This window comes from Periplaneta americana, chromosome 10 (genome assembly GCF_040183065.1).
Source record: "Periplaneta americana isolate PAMFEO1 chromosome 10, P.americana_PAMFEO1_priV1, whole genome shotgun sequence".
Lineage (NCBI taxonomy): Eukaryota > Metazoa > Arthropoda > Insecta > Blattodea > Blattidae > Periplaneta > Periplaneta americana.
The window spans coordinates 150,252,021-150,269,663 of NC_091126.1; the positions used below are offsets into that span (position 1 = coordinate 150,252,021).

General features: G+C 35.9%; 1 protein-coding gene across 3 annotated transcripts in view; it reads right to left on the bottom strand.

Annotated features, from left to right (window-relative positions):
• Positions 1-3,983: 3,983 nt before the first annotated feature.
• The window catches only part of LOC138708099 (uncharacterized), a 204,001-nt gene continuing 190,341 nt past the window's right edge, over positions 3,984-17,643 (bottom strand). The window contains exons 3-8 of one of the 3 annotated variants that reach the window (XR_011334574.1): positions 13,780-14,368; positions 6,953-7,018; positions 6,655-6,720; positions 6,358-6,423; positions 6,060-6,125; positions 3,984-5,828 (exon numbers count right to left, since the gene is read on the bottom strand). The gene's annotated coding sequence lies outside the window, so the exon portion shown is untranslated. Of the gene's footprint in view, positions 5,829-6,059; positions 6,126-6,357; positions 6,424-6,654; positions 6,721-6,952; positions 7,019-13,779; positions 15,629-17,643 lie in introns of all 3 variants that reach the window. The other 2 variants (XR_011334573.1, XR_011334575.1) reach the window with 2 other exon arrangements.

Consider the following 17,643-nt stretch of genomic DNA (forward strand, 5'->3'; position numbering starts at 1 on the left):
TATTCATAGAAAATGACTTTGCAAAAGAAATTAGAGAGAAAAGAAAGAAACTAATTCCAATATTAAAAGAAGCTCGAGGTAAAGGATTGAGGGCAACTTTAGTAAAAGATAAAATGAAGATAAACGGAAACATAGTTAACGTAGAGGCCTTAAATAATCAATTCACTGAGGATTTATTAAGTTGCTGCAACAACAGAAATAACGAAATAGAGACTTGTGGAAATAGAGCATCATCGACACCACACGTAAACAGAAGTGCATCACGAAACAGGAAGTCTAGAAGCATAGAGAGGACTGATAAGAAAAGTAACTCATCAAGCGGGCAGAAGGAATCAGAAATAACAAATAGAAGAATTGATGAGCTTACGGCAGTGAATGATATTAGAGCATACCTAAATAAACTAGACAGCACTGTTTTCACAGATCCCTTTAGAAGAAAGAAGAGTGAAGAAGGAAAGCCTTGTATGGAAGAAGAAGCTGGAACCAGTGAAGATGCTGTTTGGGGAGCTGGGGCACAGACTGAGAGAACGACCAGTGAGGGTAGTCCGAGGCGCGCAAGTGAAAATACATCAAGGAGAAGCGATTGTGGATCAACCAGCAAAGTCAGCGCAAGTGAAGACCAATTAATAAGAATGCCACATGCCGTTGGTAGTCCGGGGTGCGCGAGAGGAAGTGCTACAATTTGGAGGAGCTGTGCGATTCCGACCGATGAAGTAGAAGCAGGTGACGAACAGTTAATAAGAGGTAAAATGACAAATAGAAACTCTAACAGAAATAAAGTAGATTCAATCAAAACTATAGATACTGAACGAAACTACCTACTAAGAGATAGGCATCAGCAAAGATTAAATTTTCCTAAAATCAGAAAAACTTATTATTAATTAAATAAGGTAAGAAGACACGTTTTGAAAATAAGATAGAATTACGTCAAGGTTTTTTAAAATAATAAAAAAAAAAATTGAAAATAGAGAACTAAGGTAGTTATTAAGGTATTCCGATAGTTATATTAATTAGTAAAAGTTCAGAAGAAAATTTGACTTCATAAATTGGTTAACTAATATATTTTAATTTCAATAAGAATGCAATTATAATAAATTTATTAGATCATAATAGAAATCATAACAGAAATGAATCGATAATGAGTACATGCGACATAATGATGAAACTAAATTGAGGTTGATTATGTAAGCAATTTGTCAAGCTTGTTTTTAGCAGGCATGCGGTAGTCTTCGTAGAAGTTACGCAAACGTTTCTGCTGACATGAAAATATTGTAAGAAAGAAAGATTAACCTACATATGGAATGTACCGATTCAGCTATTTCAGGTTCATGACTTACAGTATGTCGACATCTGATCATATAATTGGAATAATAAATTATTATGTAAAATAAGACCTAAATATTACAATTAGATTTTTGAAAAGGAGCAAATAATTAAGGTTTAAAGTCTTAAGGATTATCACGATTGGTTTAAACATGCACTAAAACAAGACGTAAGTGCAAGTTTGAACCAATAAATTATTGTCATTTGCGATAGATTAATTAGTTTAGGAAATTGTATATTTATTATGTAGAACTACATTTGTATATAGATCTTTTGTTAAATTATTAAGTTTTGTACTTTTGTGAACAATATCAATAAAGCTATCTATCTATCTATCTATCATACAAGTCATTTAGGATATTACTTATTTTTAATTTATTACTGCAATTCTTCCACTAGTATTTTCTTGTCTGTCATCAATTCTTCCATAAGTTTACTCCTAACCCATTATTATACCTAAAATACTATAACCACCCTCCTGTATGACACATTTCCCCTCACTCTACATCTCTAATTAGTTGCACTTTTCACTACTCACTTTTCCACATTGATACTTTTTAGGTCTTAGTTTTCTTTTCTCACGATTTATTTCCCCTTCACATCATTTCCTTAAGTCAAACTGTTTTTCACCTTGATTTCCCCTCTTCCTTCATAAAAATAGCTATATAAAACGATTATCGCAGATGGTGCAAAGTTACCCCATTTTACGGCACTAGTTTCTTTATGTGAGATAGTTTTGGAAGTAAATCCCGAAAAGACAAAGTATATGATTATGTCTCGTGACGAGAATATTGTACCAAATGGAAATATAAAAATTGGAAATTTATCTTTTGAAGAGGTGGAGAAATACAAATATCTGGGAGCAACAGTAACAAATATAAATGATGCTCGGGAGGAAATTAAACACAGAATAAATATGGGAAATGCCTGTTATTATTCGGTTGAGAAGCTTTTATCATCCAAAAAAAATCTGAAAGTTAGAATTTATAAAACAGTTATATTACCGGTTGTTCTGTATGGTTGTGAAACTTGGATTCTCACTTTGAGAGAGGAACAGAGATTAAGGGTGTTTGAGAATAAGGTGCTTAGGAAAATATTTGTGGCTAAGAGGGATGAAGTTACAGGAGACTGGAGAAAGTTACACAACACAGAACTGCACGCATTGTATTCTTCACCTGACATAATTAGGAACATTAAATCCAGACATTTGAGATGGGCAGGGCGAATCCAGAAATGCATATAGAGTGTTAGCTGGGAGGCTGGAGGGAAAAAGACCTTTAGGGAGGCCAAGACGTAGATGGGAAGATAATATTAAAATGGATATGAGGGAGGTGGGATATGATGATAGAGAATGGATTAATCTTGCTCAGGATAGGGACTGATGGCGGGCTTATGTGAGGGCGGCAATGAACCTCCAGGTTCCTTAAAAGCCAGTAAGTAAGTAAGTAAGTAAGTAAGTTTATGTTCCCTCTCACATTACTGACAACTTCATTCCTGCGAGAGCTTGCTAAACACCTCCTTGAAAATTTAGTAACTTATTTCATTTTCTACCTATAATTTTCAGTACTTGTACCATGAATTCATTTTCAAATGGAGATGCAGTTCAGTCACTCATTATTTTTTAAACCAATTCTTTGCTCTTCATTCAACATTTCGTAAAGCCACAAAATTAGGCATATTGTCTTTATTTCTTGAGTCTGAGAACAAAAAGAAAGTTTTACAGGTTCCATTTATAATCTCTCTTGCTATAGATAACATAACACTTGCTCAAGACAAAAATGCACTTTGGATTCTGGTATGAACTGTATGACATTGCAGATTCAACCTGAATCTGCCTCATAATACTAAAATAATTATTTGTATGAATTTGAATATTGATCTCATTGAATCAAGTAATAAGGCAGGGTATTTTTCAAACTTGCTATGGTCTCATAACTTGTATCCCACTAACCTTAGCCTCATTACGTTTTACGTACATATATCCCACAAATATAGGGTGAAGTATCTCTTCATGACTTTTACTTCTCTGATCACTCTGGCTTATAATGCAATTTAAGGAAGGAAAAATATCTTTCATAAGGATGAATACAAACTAGTATGCAACTTTAGTGACAGTAATTTTGTTAACCTTTGTAATATGGTAAGTTAATAGATTGGAACCCATTAATAATTTGCGCAGAGGTTGACATATTCTCTTAACATTTTATAAATTACCTTCTAAACAGTTTTGAAACCTGTTTTGCATTACAGCACAGAAAAAAGTTTATGCAATCTACTCAACTCAAAATGGTACACAAAATAACTGTATATATGCACAAAAGCTGAGGCAAAGAAAAAAATATTTACTTAAAAAAAGTTATGTTTTATTTAAGGACGCTCGCAACTGACGAGGTTATATCAGCCTCGCCGGTGTGCCAGAAATTCGTCTCGCAGGAGTTATTTTATATGCCAGAAAATCTACTGACATGAGCCTGTCGCATTTAAGCACACTTAAATGCCATCGACCTGGGCCGATATTGAACCCATAAACTCGGGCACAGAAGGCCAGCGCTGTACCAACTCGCCACCCAGGCTGATTTTACTTTTAAATACCTAAAGTATATAAAATAATAAATGAGACTAAAAGGAGCATGGAAAATAAATTATTATATCAATTCCTCTGGCATACACATACTCATTTATTGCGTCCACCTGATCACATACACGATATGGGACATGTCAGATTTATAACAAAATTACAAGATGTATTACAACATGCAAAATTTGCAATATAATGTAAATTAATAATTGAATCGATGAGTGGAAAAGTGGTAACATTCCAAAATCATGCATTCGAGAAAATAAAAGAAAACTGTTTTGTGACTTTATTTTTAATTTAATCAAAAAACCTGGTTAAAAGCTATAAAGTTCCAGCAAGACCTGTCTTCATGCATGGTAGTGAAGCCTGGACTATCCAAAACTCAGATGTTCAATGCCTAACAACTGCGGAAATGAGATTTCTAAGGAGGACTGCCGGCTACAGCTTGCTTGACAAAAGGAATGAACTAATTACAAAAGAATTGAAAATTACACCTATTTATGAACATCTCAACCACTATAGACAAAAATGGCTTAACCATGTCAATAGAATGGACCGTTCCAGACTCCCAAGACAAATTCTCTGCTATATACCACATGGAAGATGATCTTTGGGATGCTCCCTGAAAAGCTGGAGACTGTAACAGGCCACTAGGCCTAATACCTGCAAGGACGATGATAATGATCAAAAAACCTATAATGGGTCACATTTACTACTAGTTACAAGTATCTCAGCCTTTATATTTGTTTGTTAATATATAAATTGGTTTTTTAGATTTGAGTGTTTAAAGTTTGGGAATGTTACTCTGTTTCCAGTCAAATGGAATATTGGTTAAAATGAACAGAAATATTTTGAACAATTAGTAAGTTTTCTTTATAGCATAACCGTCAAAAAAAATGTACAAATACTTTTTTCCAATGTGGAAAAAGAAACAATCATAAAAATGGTGTTGCAATGTTGTTTTTTTGGTTTCGACTAACACACCTTTGTAGGTTACAAACTCTTCTCCCCTACTCCTAGATATTTTCTCCATTTTTTCCTTGTATGTGTATTCTTGTTCAACTTTCCTTTCTTTCTTCTTGGCTCATTATCTTCCTCTTCTGACATTGTTATTTTTTACTCAAATACATTAAATTCAAAAACTATTTTCCAAATCTTGCAAACAGAATACCGATGATCAAACAGTCCACACCTGTGGAGTAACGGCTAGCATGTCTGGCCGGAAAACCAGGTGGAGCGGGTTCGATTCCCGGTTGGGACGAGTTACCTGGTTGAGTTTTTCTCCGGGGTTTTCCCTCAACCCAATATGAGCAAATGCTGGGTAACTTTCGGTGTTGGATTCCAGACTCATTTCACCTGCATTATCACCTTCATCTCGTTCAGATGCTAAATAACCTAGATGTTGATAAAGCGTCCTAAAATAATCTAATAAAAAGAAGAATGATCAAAACATAACCTGCAACACCTGTAATAACAAAGCACTAAAACAGTTAAGAAACTACGATTATTACAGTGTTTGCCAGTGCTCGAAGCATACTATATGAAAACTAACACAATAGTGCTCCACTACTGAATGGAATAAAAGTAACATTCCTGGAATGTTACTGTTCTTCTACTCAACTGCAAAACACGGGTCATGCCATTGGCATTGGGATGATAGGAATATTACTCTTTTTCTGCTCAATAGTTAGGACTATGATATATGAACAACTTTCCTATCTCAGTTTATTTTCGCATTTTTTGGAATGTTACCCCTTTTCCACTCACCGATTGAATTTCGAAAATAACAATTCAGATTAATGACAACTTCTCAGGACAACTTATTTTAATAATTATTGTAGTGCATCGTACGTGTAGGCTGGGGCCAAATTTGGTTATAAAGTGTGTCTAGGAGCAGTGGGAAAACGTCCCATCTTGAAGTCAGGACCTTGAAAAGAAAAAGTAAATTTTTTAAGTAAGCCACTCTTGTACTAGTCACTTAGGGTAGTTTACAATAAATTCATTTACACTGTAGAAGCAGTTTTTAATTACAACTTTGTAGAGAACTTTCTTAAATGTTTGATGTAGAGATATTTCTTTAAGATAATCTGGTAGGCTATTATACATTTGAAGACCAGCATGAATAAATCTATTTTTATATAAGTGTATTATAGTGTACCATATGTGTAGGCTGGTTATAAAGTCTGTCTAGCAGTGGGAAAACGTCTCATCTTGAAGTCAGGACCTTCAAAAGAAAAAGTAAATTTTTTAAGTAAGCCGCTCTTGTACTAGTGTACTTATGGTAGTTTACAATAAATTCATTTACACTGTAGAAGCAGTTTTTAATTAAAACTTTGTAGAGAACTTTCTTAAATGTTTGGTGTGGAGATATTTCTTTAAGATAATCTGGTAGGCTATTATACATTTGAAGACCAGCATGAATAAATCTATTTTTATATAAGTGTATTGTAGTGTACCATATGTGTAGGCCGGTTATAAAGTCTGTCTAGCAGTGGGAAAACATCTCATCTTCTAGTCAGGACCTTGAAAAGAAAAAGTAAATTTTTTAAGTAAGCCGCTCTTGTACTAGTCACTTATGGTAGTTTACAATAAATTCATTTACACTGTAGAAGCAGTTTTTAATTAAAACTTTGTAGAGAACTTTCTTAAATGTTTGATGTAGAGATATTTCTTTAAGATAATCTGGTAGGCTATTATACATTTGAAGACCAGCATGAATAAATCTATTTTTATATAAGTGTATTATAGTGTACCATATGTGTAGGCTGGTTATAAAGTCTGTCTAGCAGTGGGAAAACGTCTCATCTTGAAGTCAGGACCTTCAAAAGAAAAAGTAAATTTTTTAAGTAAGCCGCTCTTGTACTAGTGTACTTATGGTAGTTTACAATAAATTCATTTACACTGTAGAAGCAGTTTTTAATTAAAACTTTGTAGAGAACTTTCTTAAATGTTTGATGTGGAGATATTTCTTTAAGATAATCTGGTAGGCTATTATACATTTGAAGACCAGCATGAATAAATCTATTTTTATGTAAGTGTATTGTAGTGTACCCTGTGTGTAGGCTGGTTATAAAGTCTGTCTAGCAGTGGGAAAACATCTCATCTTGAAGTCAGGACCTTGAAAAGAAAAAGTAAATTTTTTAAGTAAGCCGCTCTTGTACTAGTCACTTATGGTAATTTACAATAAGTTCATTTACACTGTAGAAGCAGTTTTTAATTAAAACTTTGTAGAGAACTTTCTTAAATATTTAATGTGGAGATATTTCTTTCAGATAAATTGATAGGCTATTATACATTTGAAGACCAGCATAAATAAAACTATTTTTATATAAAATTGAGTTGAAAGGTTCAATAAAAATATTATCTTTATTTCTTGTATTGTACTGGTGTTTGTCTGAATCAGGGATTGCAGAAACAGCACATGTCACTATTTGTGGCGAAATGAGTTTATTCGAGTTTCATGGACTGTTTATATAGGGCTATCATTCCATGCTGAACCCACATATGTCAGTATAGCCGTATCACATCTGGAGACCTGTGAAATCCTGAATGCGAACAGAAACAACTCATGTCAAACACATGTGCCGACACATTGGCTCCGATTCCAGACGGCAGACATCTACAACACAAGGATACAAAAACTGATCCCACTGAATGACAAATGTCTCAATTCTGGTGGTGAACGCATTGAAAAATAACTCAACAATTGCTACATCTATACTAATAATAAATCTGTAGCCAAAATTTTTCTGGTAATTTTCAATTTTCCAAAAATAATTGGTGTTAACATGTATAATTAACCATCCTGAAACCGAAAATCGCTTTTTTGAAATTTTTGTTTGTATGTCTGTCTGTCTGCATGTTTGTTACCTTTTCACGCGATAATGGCCGAACTGATTTATATGAAAATTGAAATATAAATTAAGTTCGTTGTAGAGTAACTTAGATTTTAGGCTATTTAGTATATTTATTTAAAAGAGAGGTTATAAGGGGGCTTGAATTAAATAAATCGAAATATCTCCCTTATTATTAATTTTTGTGAAAAATGTTGCATAACAAAAGTTTCTTTAAAAATGATTTCTAATACGTTTCATTCCAAACAAAATTTTGATGGGACCAAATTGCACCAAAAACGGATGTTCTCTGAACCAAATGATCATATTTTAATTATTTGCATGTAATAACAATTAAGAAATATGTTAAAGGTATTATCATTGCACTAAATGAGTGGTCTCTGGACCAAAATGTTAGCATTTTAATTATTTAATACAATTTAAATTAAGTAACATATTAAACGATTTATCCTTCTATCAAACACGAATGTTCCCTGGACCAGATGTCCTATTTTAATTATGTAATTACTTTATATTTATTTCTAACAAGTGCAGCGGAGCGCACGGGTACAGCTAGTGTTTCAATAAAACTTTCCATTAAATTTTATTCTCTTTCTGTGAACGGGCCAGGGTAACTTATTATTTTATGGCCCTTGTAATTGCGCTCAAGTGGCCAAAATTTGTGTAAGCACTTCTTTTGACATTATTAAAATGATGGAAGAAAAAAGATTTTTATTTATCTGCCCCCCCCCCCCATGAGAATGTTTGCTTGTAAGTACAAAGGAGAATACCACATTTACCTTCTTCATTGGCATATCAGAAAAAATCACGCCAATTCAAAGAGAGAAGCTTGACGATATACGCAAACTAATGCGTTACATACCACACAAATATAAAAAATTTTGATTCCTTGCAGAAACAGTACAAGCTAATATATATTGATTTATTTCATTAACAATTCATTAGTAGGTTTGGAAGTAAATCCCGAAAAGACAAAGTATATGATTATGTCTCGTGACGAGAAATATGGAAATATAAAATTTGGAAATTTATCTTTTGAAGAGGTGGAGAAGTTCAAATATCTAGGAGCAACAGTAAAAAATATAAATGATACTCGGGAGGAAATTAAACACAGAATAAATATGGGAAAGGCCTGTTATTATTCGGTTGAGAAGCTTTTATCATCCAGTCTGCTGTCAAAAAATCTGAAAGTTAGAATTTATAAAACAGTTACATTACCGGTTGTTATTTAGGGTTGTGAAACTTGGACTCTCACTTTGAGAGAGGAACATAGGTTAAGGGTGTTTGGGAATAAGGTGCTTAGGAAAATATTTGGGGCTAAGAGGGATGAAGTTACAGGAGAATGGAGAAAGTTACACAACACAGAACTGCACGCATTGTATTCTTCACTTGACATAATTAGGAACATTAAATCCAGACGTTTGAGATTGGCAAATCCAGAAATGCACATAGAGTGTTAGATGGGAGGCCGGAGGGAAAAAGACCTTCAGGGAGGCCGAGACGTAGATGGGAAGATAATATTAAAATGGATTTGAGGGAGGTGGGATATGATAGAGACTGGATTAATCTTGCTCAGTATAGGGACCAATGGCGGGCTTATATGAGGGAGGCAATGAACCTCCGGGTCCCTTAAAAGCCAATAAGTAAGTAAGTAACAATTCATCAGAGTCCAATAAATTTGGTATAAAACGATACATCTATTAGGCTTGTCTGAAGAAGCCAGCACTATAACCAATGATGTGGTCTACCACAAGTAATACCGTTTTTTGTGTCTACTGAAAAATTTAGTTTTCATAATCATGTGCTGTTTCTGCAATCCCCAATTCAAATGTATACACAAAGTAAAGGTATAATATGTAATGTTTTAAAGAATGGCTTACAGCTACTAGTTTGAGACACTTGTACTATGACTCTAACAGCTCTCTTTTTAGTTTAAATATTTGAAATACATTAGGCGAATTTCCCCAAAAGATTACACCATATGTCAGGGCAGAGTGAAAGTATGTAAATAACATTGTGCGAGCGGATTCAATAGATGATGCTCTTATTAGTAGTCAAGTATTCTGGTGTGCGTTACTCACAACAGAGGTGACAAGGAGTGTGAATGTAGACTGTCCTCAACAGCTAAAAGCCATGGCAAACGTTTATGAATGTTCATGCATAATAAATACAGCAAAATAAGTGTAAAAAAATTAAATGAAAAAACATTATGTAAATAGTTATATAAAGCAATAGCCAAATATGACCAAAATATAATTACTATGGAGCAGATTTTTATGTGCTAAAAAATTTAAATATATTTATTTTTATGTGCTAAAATGTACGAAAATATTTGCTAAAAATTAAAAAAAAAAATATTTTTTGAAAAATGACAAAAAAACCTTACTTAGCTTGAAAAAAAATGTTACAAGGTACTCACCAATCACACTTGAGTGCTAGTAGTTGGCCGAGAATTGCAGTGAACAACAAATATCATTTCCAAATTCTCCATCACAAATGCATGCCGATTATCTATGAACAACGACTTACACTGTGAAAATGATCTTTCCACATCACAGGACGTCAGATGTCCATGCATATTTTAAGAGAGGAATGTCACAAACACATACACCGTTAATTTCACCTATAGGCACACCCTCCAATACTTGAGCAACTTTACACATTTTTTTATATCCAGTTTTTCCCAAACACATTCTGGAATTCGTCCCTTAGTAATTGTGCTTCTGAACCTGGTAGCGAGTCTAGTTTAATTTCTACAGCAAGCACCTCCCCGTTTCAGACAACAGTTTTTTGGATGTTTCGAGTTTTTTTTTGTGGTGTCACACAAAAAGCTTAAATTTGATAATAGGAAAGCCAAATCGTTTTTTAAACAACCATCTTTCAGTATATCTTGAAGGATGTCGATTGACGAAACCCGATAACAGGGAATCACAACAAGATATATTGCCTTAATTGATAGACATGAGCGAGAGGCGTGAGATTTGTTTAAATTAAATAATGTTCTCTTATGAGCTCTTATCTGTTGTGTTTCACAAACAAATCGTGGAATGAAATCATCTTCAGCAACAATAAACATTCCTAATTATGTGTTGCAAGATCTCTCCTCCTTGTCCATGTTAATTTGTTCTCTAATAATAACACTGATGTGCTGCCTAGCAGTTCTCAGAACTTGAGGCGATACTATTACGAAAATGTATCACGGATACACTACACAGCGCTTAGAAACACGAAGCAACCAAGAATTCTTAAAAAAAATAACTTACTTCTGAGTTATATAATTTAGTTTTAAAATATTTAAAAGTTCTAGTAAAAAAATTATTTAAGTAAAAACACTCCAAGATTTGTGTTTATAATAGATTTCCTGAAATTATGTATTTACATAATTTTTTTGTGAAAATATGTGTTTTTATGTGAAATAAAATTCGGGTTTTAAACTTGAAACTCCATATTCGGAATTTTTAACTTTGTTAACTGTGTTTTATCACACGCAAAAAGAATGTTTAATTACATAGGAATCCGCTCCTTAATAATTACAATATTACGAAAGACTAAAAATTCTTAGGGCTGGGAATTGAACCAGCAACAATACAACCAACTTATTAGAACCCATCTCTCTAAATACGCGACCATGCCGCAACGACTTCAGCCCAGAGTTCTGCATGGTGACTCACCATTTAGCACTACCAGCCCATGCAGGTCAGCACATCCAAGACCAACACTGCCTGACACGGCTCTTCCTAGACCATCGCACTGGGCTTCAAAGCCCACCATAGACCGTCACACTGGTCTGCATTGCACTAACATCAACCCAATAACTGGTTACATTTTAGTGTTTTTCTGTTTGTGCACATTGGTTGTGCTTTTGCTTTGCGTGTGGCCAGTGGATCAGAGACCAACTAAATATATCTACCTTTGTGTTATATTTCCTGTAGGTTTTTTTTTCTTTTTTACTAATTTCGGCACTGCAGCCTGAGGCTTATTGAACCTAGACCCATAATTCTACTGAACATATGCACACCTACTGTCGATGACACAGCTCATCTGCCCCGAACCTTGGGGAAGTTAGGGGTGAGGCTAACTTTGGAGCAAGCGGCTGGCTAATGGTACTTTTGGTGTGAATACCCTCTGCTTAATCCCCTTTCTATTTTCTCTAAAAAAACATTTGGAAAAGGAAGGTGAAAGTTTGCTTAATAGAAATGCTAGAGTAAATATATACTCAAAGTTAAGATGTAGCAATTTAACTTTCATATGTCGTGTACTCCATAGTAACGTGGCGCGGAATTGATAAATCAGTGTTTTTATAATGCATGCTACATTGTATTTCTAACTTTCTCTCCATCCACTACAGTGCGAAACTACTACCCAACTCCGCATCCCTTCCAGGGCAGATGAACCATGTTACTGACAGTACAGGTCTCCCCCGTTTACTAGGTCAGGGTACCCGGAGGCCACTGCGAGACACCACACATACTTGGACAATGGACAGACAACCAGTCTCCGTGAAGAGGTTTCGAATTAAAATCCCCCCTGACTTCACGACCGGGAATCGAACCCTGGCCACCTTGATCAGGAGTCCAGCACGCTACCTTGAGACCAAGGAGGTGGAGTTCCTGTAGCCTTGACTGATTCACGTTTAATGTAATGCCTATTGGAAACCCGTTCCGAGGTTGAGTGATCAGACATTCAGCATGTCACGCAGGTGGACTGGGTTTGAGTCCTGGTTAAGCCTCGGGCTTTTCATTGAAAAATTGTCCGGATTCGAGTCCCAGTCAGGCCTGGGATTTTTCATTGTAAAACCACACTTGTGACGACCAAGGTCAGTTGGGTTTTTCTCAGTGTTCTACCATTTCCCAATATTATGCATCTATATTTCGTCAACATTGCTCCATTCCATCATCACTTCATAGCATTCTTCAAACACCGTCTGGTGACGTATGGAGAGGGCTGGACTAGGGATGAGTGGGGTTGTCCTTTCGAAATCTGTTATGTAGCAAACTTTAATGTAGTCAGCAGGTGTGAATTTGGGAATGCACCTTGCTTGTGGGTTAGCGCAACAAATCTTGAAAGGTTGCAGTCCTGGGTCATAGTGCCCCCTCTCGAAAGTTCATTCCATTCCATTCCATTCCAATATCCATTGGAAATATGGCAACGGGAGTTGAATCAAAATTTTACACTATTTGTGCTCGCCACTAATGATCTGATAAATAACTTTCATTTCCATTAAGTGCAAATAATAAAAATCGACATTTTGCACTGTGTGTCGGGACACTGTTTTCGAAAGTGGGGTGAAATGTTTGGCCCTCATTTTTCCATACGTAGCTCCAATATTTCTAACGTCTGTGCAAGAACAAGGAAACCTTCCCTGTCAACTGTCCCAAATGACCCATAGTCACTTCGAGATATGTGATTTGCAAGCATGGCTGGCGAAAATTATGAGGTACCAGTCGAACCTATTGCATGAGCATAGAGTTCCCCTCGTATCAGACAACACACAAAATTAAATTATTTTCCACTGCTGTCAAACACAGATTTAAAAACTGTCCCAATGCAATTTTTTTTAATTTCCATCTAGTTGTGTTGTTTAAACTCTGTAGCAGCGATTTTCTCCTTGACTACTTTTTCTCTAGAGAGACTTATTTTCTTTGGAATGTAACATCATTTGGACTAATTTAAAAAACAGAAATCAAAAAGTAGAACAAAAACGTATGAAACAGTATCTGATCATTGATCGAACTGCACATGCAAGCACAAGCCCTCGTGAACTCAAATAATAAGTAATTGATAAAAGATGGAACTTGTCCACCTCTGTAGTCTCGTGGTAGCGTCTTTGCTCCTGAACCCAGCGGACCAGGGTTCGATTCCTTGCTTAGGACAAGTTGCCTGAGTGTGGATTTTTCGGGGTTTTTCCCCTCACTCCTATGAATGAATATTAGGTAACTTTATCGGGCATATGGAACCTCATTCATTCTCGTCACTTCCTTTCCTCCCTTATCATCCTTTCCTCTTCATTTCTGGTTGTCTTACTTGGTTTTCAGATTGCGCCTGTGGTGGTCCTCCAAAGCTGTTGACTCTCTCGGCCGGCCTCCATGGATTCAAGCTGTGGTAGTTGGTGGCCAGCAGCAGAACCCTTTCTGACTGGAGAGGGGCTTACACCTCAGACCATTGAGGAGACGGGAGAGGGGGCTTACAACTCAGACCATTTGAAGGGGGAAATGTGAGGGGGCTGTTGGCATAGAATGGTGGAAGGATGACGGAACTGGTCGTCAGGGTGTTACCAATTAGGTCGGTTCGGCATAGGTGGGGTCGATGGGCATGCAACTCATTCCAGGGGCGCACAATAGACTCAGGTGTCGCAGTTCATGGGATGTTCCCCTCCCACCCTCATAGAGAGAGAAAGAGAGAGAAGAGGGGACTTAGGTTCGATGAGCCCACAGCACACAACTGCTTCGCAAGGAGCCAGCCCGGCCAGATCTGTGACATCATGAGCATGTTCCATCCAGGACTGTGAAGCCCAGTGCGGAACAGCCCATGGGTTGGGCCACTGTGCAGGTCTCTGCTTCAACCCTCCTAAGATAGTGATATCAAAAGAAGGAAGACTCAAACCTCAATCCACCTGCAAAACACATCAAGAACGTCATCTGAGTTGCCTAAACAAGAACAAATGGCTTAGGAGGGACAAACTATAAACACATAGTGTCCAGGACGAACACTGCCATAAGGTAGTTTTATAACTCAGTAATTACTGTATATATTTCTCTAAATACTGTTTGCTGAGTAGTACAGAGGAACTCACCAAGTTCTTATGGTTGCAATACCTTAATACCGTTTCTTGTGATTTCCACTTGTGATTGTGTACCAGCCAGGGCTAGACTCCTAACCGCACTCACGGCAGCTGATTCATACGTAACGACGCTATCATATGCGGAGGATTCGTTCCGTGCTTTTGCGGTTAGTATTGCATAATGCTGTACTTACCAAATTCACAATTCATGTTCGAAATGATGTTCTTGTGATATCTGGCAGGCTGCGCATTTCCTAAAGACATGTCCAGCAATTCGCCGCAGTTCGTTCTCCAAAATGGCTCGAATTTCGTGCCGGATATTTTGAGTTCCTCAAGTGAATGCGGGTTATTCGCATAAACTTTACTTTTCAGTGTGCCCCATGGATAAAAATCGCAGGGATTTAAATCTGGCGATCGAGCTGGCGATAATCCATGACTTACCACCCTGTCATCAAACACTTCTTTAATGGCGGTCATTGAGATATGAACAATGTGAGCTATGCCATTATCCTGCATGAAATAACTGTACAACTATTCGTCCTCACTCAGCTCAATAAGAAATGAACAGAGTATGAACTATGTATATCTTTGTACGTTGACAGTTTCCTCAAAGAAAATGGGGCCAATGAGTCTTCATCCGCTCACTCATTCATTCATTCATTTATTTTATTCCATAGATCTTACATGAGCAATGAAGCTTTAAGATGTGGAACAAGTCAAAATTTTACAATATTACAATTACAATTTTTACAAATTTTTATAGTTTTACAATTTAGTAATTTTCTACAATTTTTACAATTTTTTACAATATTTTGGCGATGTAGTGAGATGAGGTGAGGTCCGAGGATTCGCCAAAATATTACCCGGGATTTGTTGCCTTTTGGTTGGGAAAAACCTCGGAAAAAACCAACCAGGTAATCAAATCAAAGGGGTTGATGCCAAGGACTCGCCATAGACCATCCAGCTTCAGTCCACGGCTGTGGAAAACCTCGGAAGAAACCAAAGACCAAAGGGGGATCCAACCCAAGCCCGAACGCAGCTCTGGATCAGCAGCCCAGCGAGTCTGCCGACTGAGCTACATCGATGGCTCTACTAAAAGTATACAATACATAGCCAATCAGATTATTAAATTTACAAAAGCAAACAATCATTCATCAGTTGAGCTATATGTATAATACAAAACAAGTTAATTAAATTTAAGGCATAAACAATTCAACCAGTTGTGATATACAGAAATTGACAATACATATCATGCAAAATACTTCAAATTACAAACACAAACAATTTATCAATAGAGCTATATAGATTACTACTCAATTTAAAGCATATACAATTCATCGGCCAAAACTATACAAATATATACAATACAAAGTAGCATACTTTCATTAAGCTATACAAATTTGTGCAATTAATATCAAGTAGATTAATTCAATTTATAATCATAAACAATTCATCAGTTGAGCTATACACACTACTATACAATTTACAGCATATACAATTCATCAATTGAGCTATACAGACTACCCTTCAATTTACAGTAGGCCTATATACAATTCATCAGTAGAACTACACAGACTAGTAATCATTTTAAAAGCATATACAATTTATCAGCCAAACTATACAAACATATACAATCAAATTAGTTCAATTTACAAACTTATTTTCGTTAAGCTATACAAAATTGATACAGTGAAAATGAAAATGAAAACTGACCAAGTGCAAAAAGCAAAGTTTTGAGAAAACTAAAAAAAAAACTGTATATTATTCAGTTTTATGTGAATAATGACCTGAAAATGTTACAAGTACAACTTATTAGCATACAATTGACTATATAAAGTTGAATTTATTCTTACTTTCCCACATTTAGATATATGGGTCAATTTGTTATCTTTCTCAGAACTTTGCCTTTCTGCACCCGGTCAGTCCCCATCCTGACTGTATCAATTGTACAATTCATATGAAGTAGATTAATTCAATTTATAAGCTTAAACAATTCATCAGTTGACCTATACAGTATAAATATTCAATTTACAGCACATACAATTCATCAGTTATGCTAAACAAAAATATACAATGCATAGTAAACAGATTAAGTCAATATAAAAACATATTTTAGTTGAGCTATATAAAATTGTACATGTCATTTAAGTAGAATAATTCAATTCACAAGCATAAACAATTCATATCCCTAATTTTATGTCATGTAGTGGTTGTTCGTGGAAACGGTGTGGATTTTCACTGTCCCAGTAACGATTGTTTTGTGTTCACGTAACCACTGAGGTAGAACCATGCTTTGTCAGCGTAAAAAAATAAGATTGGGTCAAGTAGTCCATCATACACTGACTGTTGGAACCATATGCAAAACCTAAGTCTGCTCTGATAATCGGGTTCCGTTAACCTCTGAACTACACGAATTTTGTAAGGTTTTAATTTTAATTGTTTCGTACTTCTTATCACTGCAGATTGTGATACCACTACCTGCTGAGATACTCGGCGGGATGATGACATAGGACTTCTCTCTAGTTGGTAGCCAATTTCAGCTAGCATCTCCTCAGTGAGAACCTGCTTCACACATGTTCATTTCTTATCCAATACTATGTCAGTAGTACGAAATTTCTTCACTAAATTGTAAATCATTGCTTTAGAACACTCTGGCGAATCCAGAATGACTGACGGAAATGTGTTACAATTGTTCCCCAAGATTCGTATTTCACAAAATTGTTGTAAATAAACACTCATTGTTCAAGGCTATATTTCATAATGGACACACTATAATAAATTTATAATAAATTTAGCCCATACACATCCCATAAGGGCAAGGGCCTCCTGTTGTCACAGGGAATTGCTCATAAGTAGGCTCCTAAGGTGAGCGAGTCCTTGGGAGCTTGGTCATATTACTGATATTTCTTCGTTTCACTCCTGACTTCCCTCTTCGATCATTTCCACTATACTCATCCCCCACATTTCCTCATATCACTTTACACGAATTACACTCACTCGTTGACTTTCTGTCCTATCTGGTGCTTGCTGATTCATGTTTGGTGCCAGCTGCCTCCATACTTCTCTGTCTCGTGCCACTCTCGACCGTTGACTTCCCACTCTGGTTC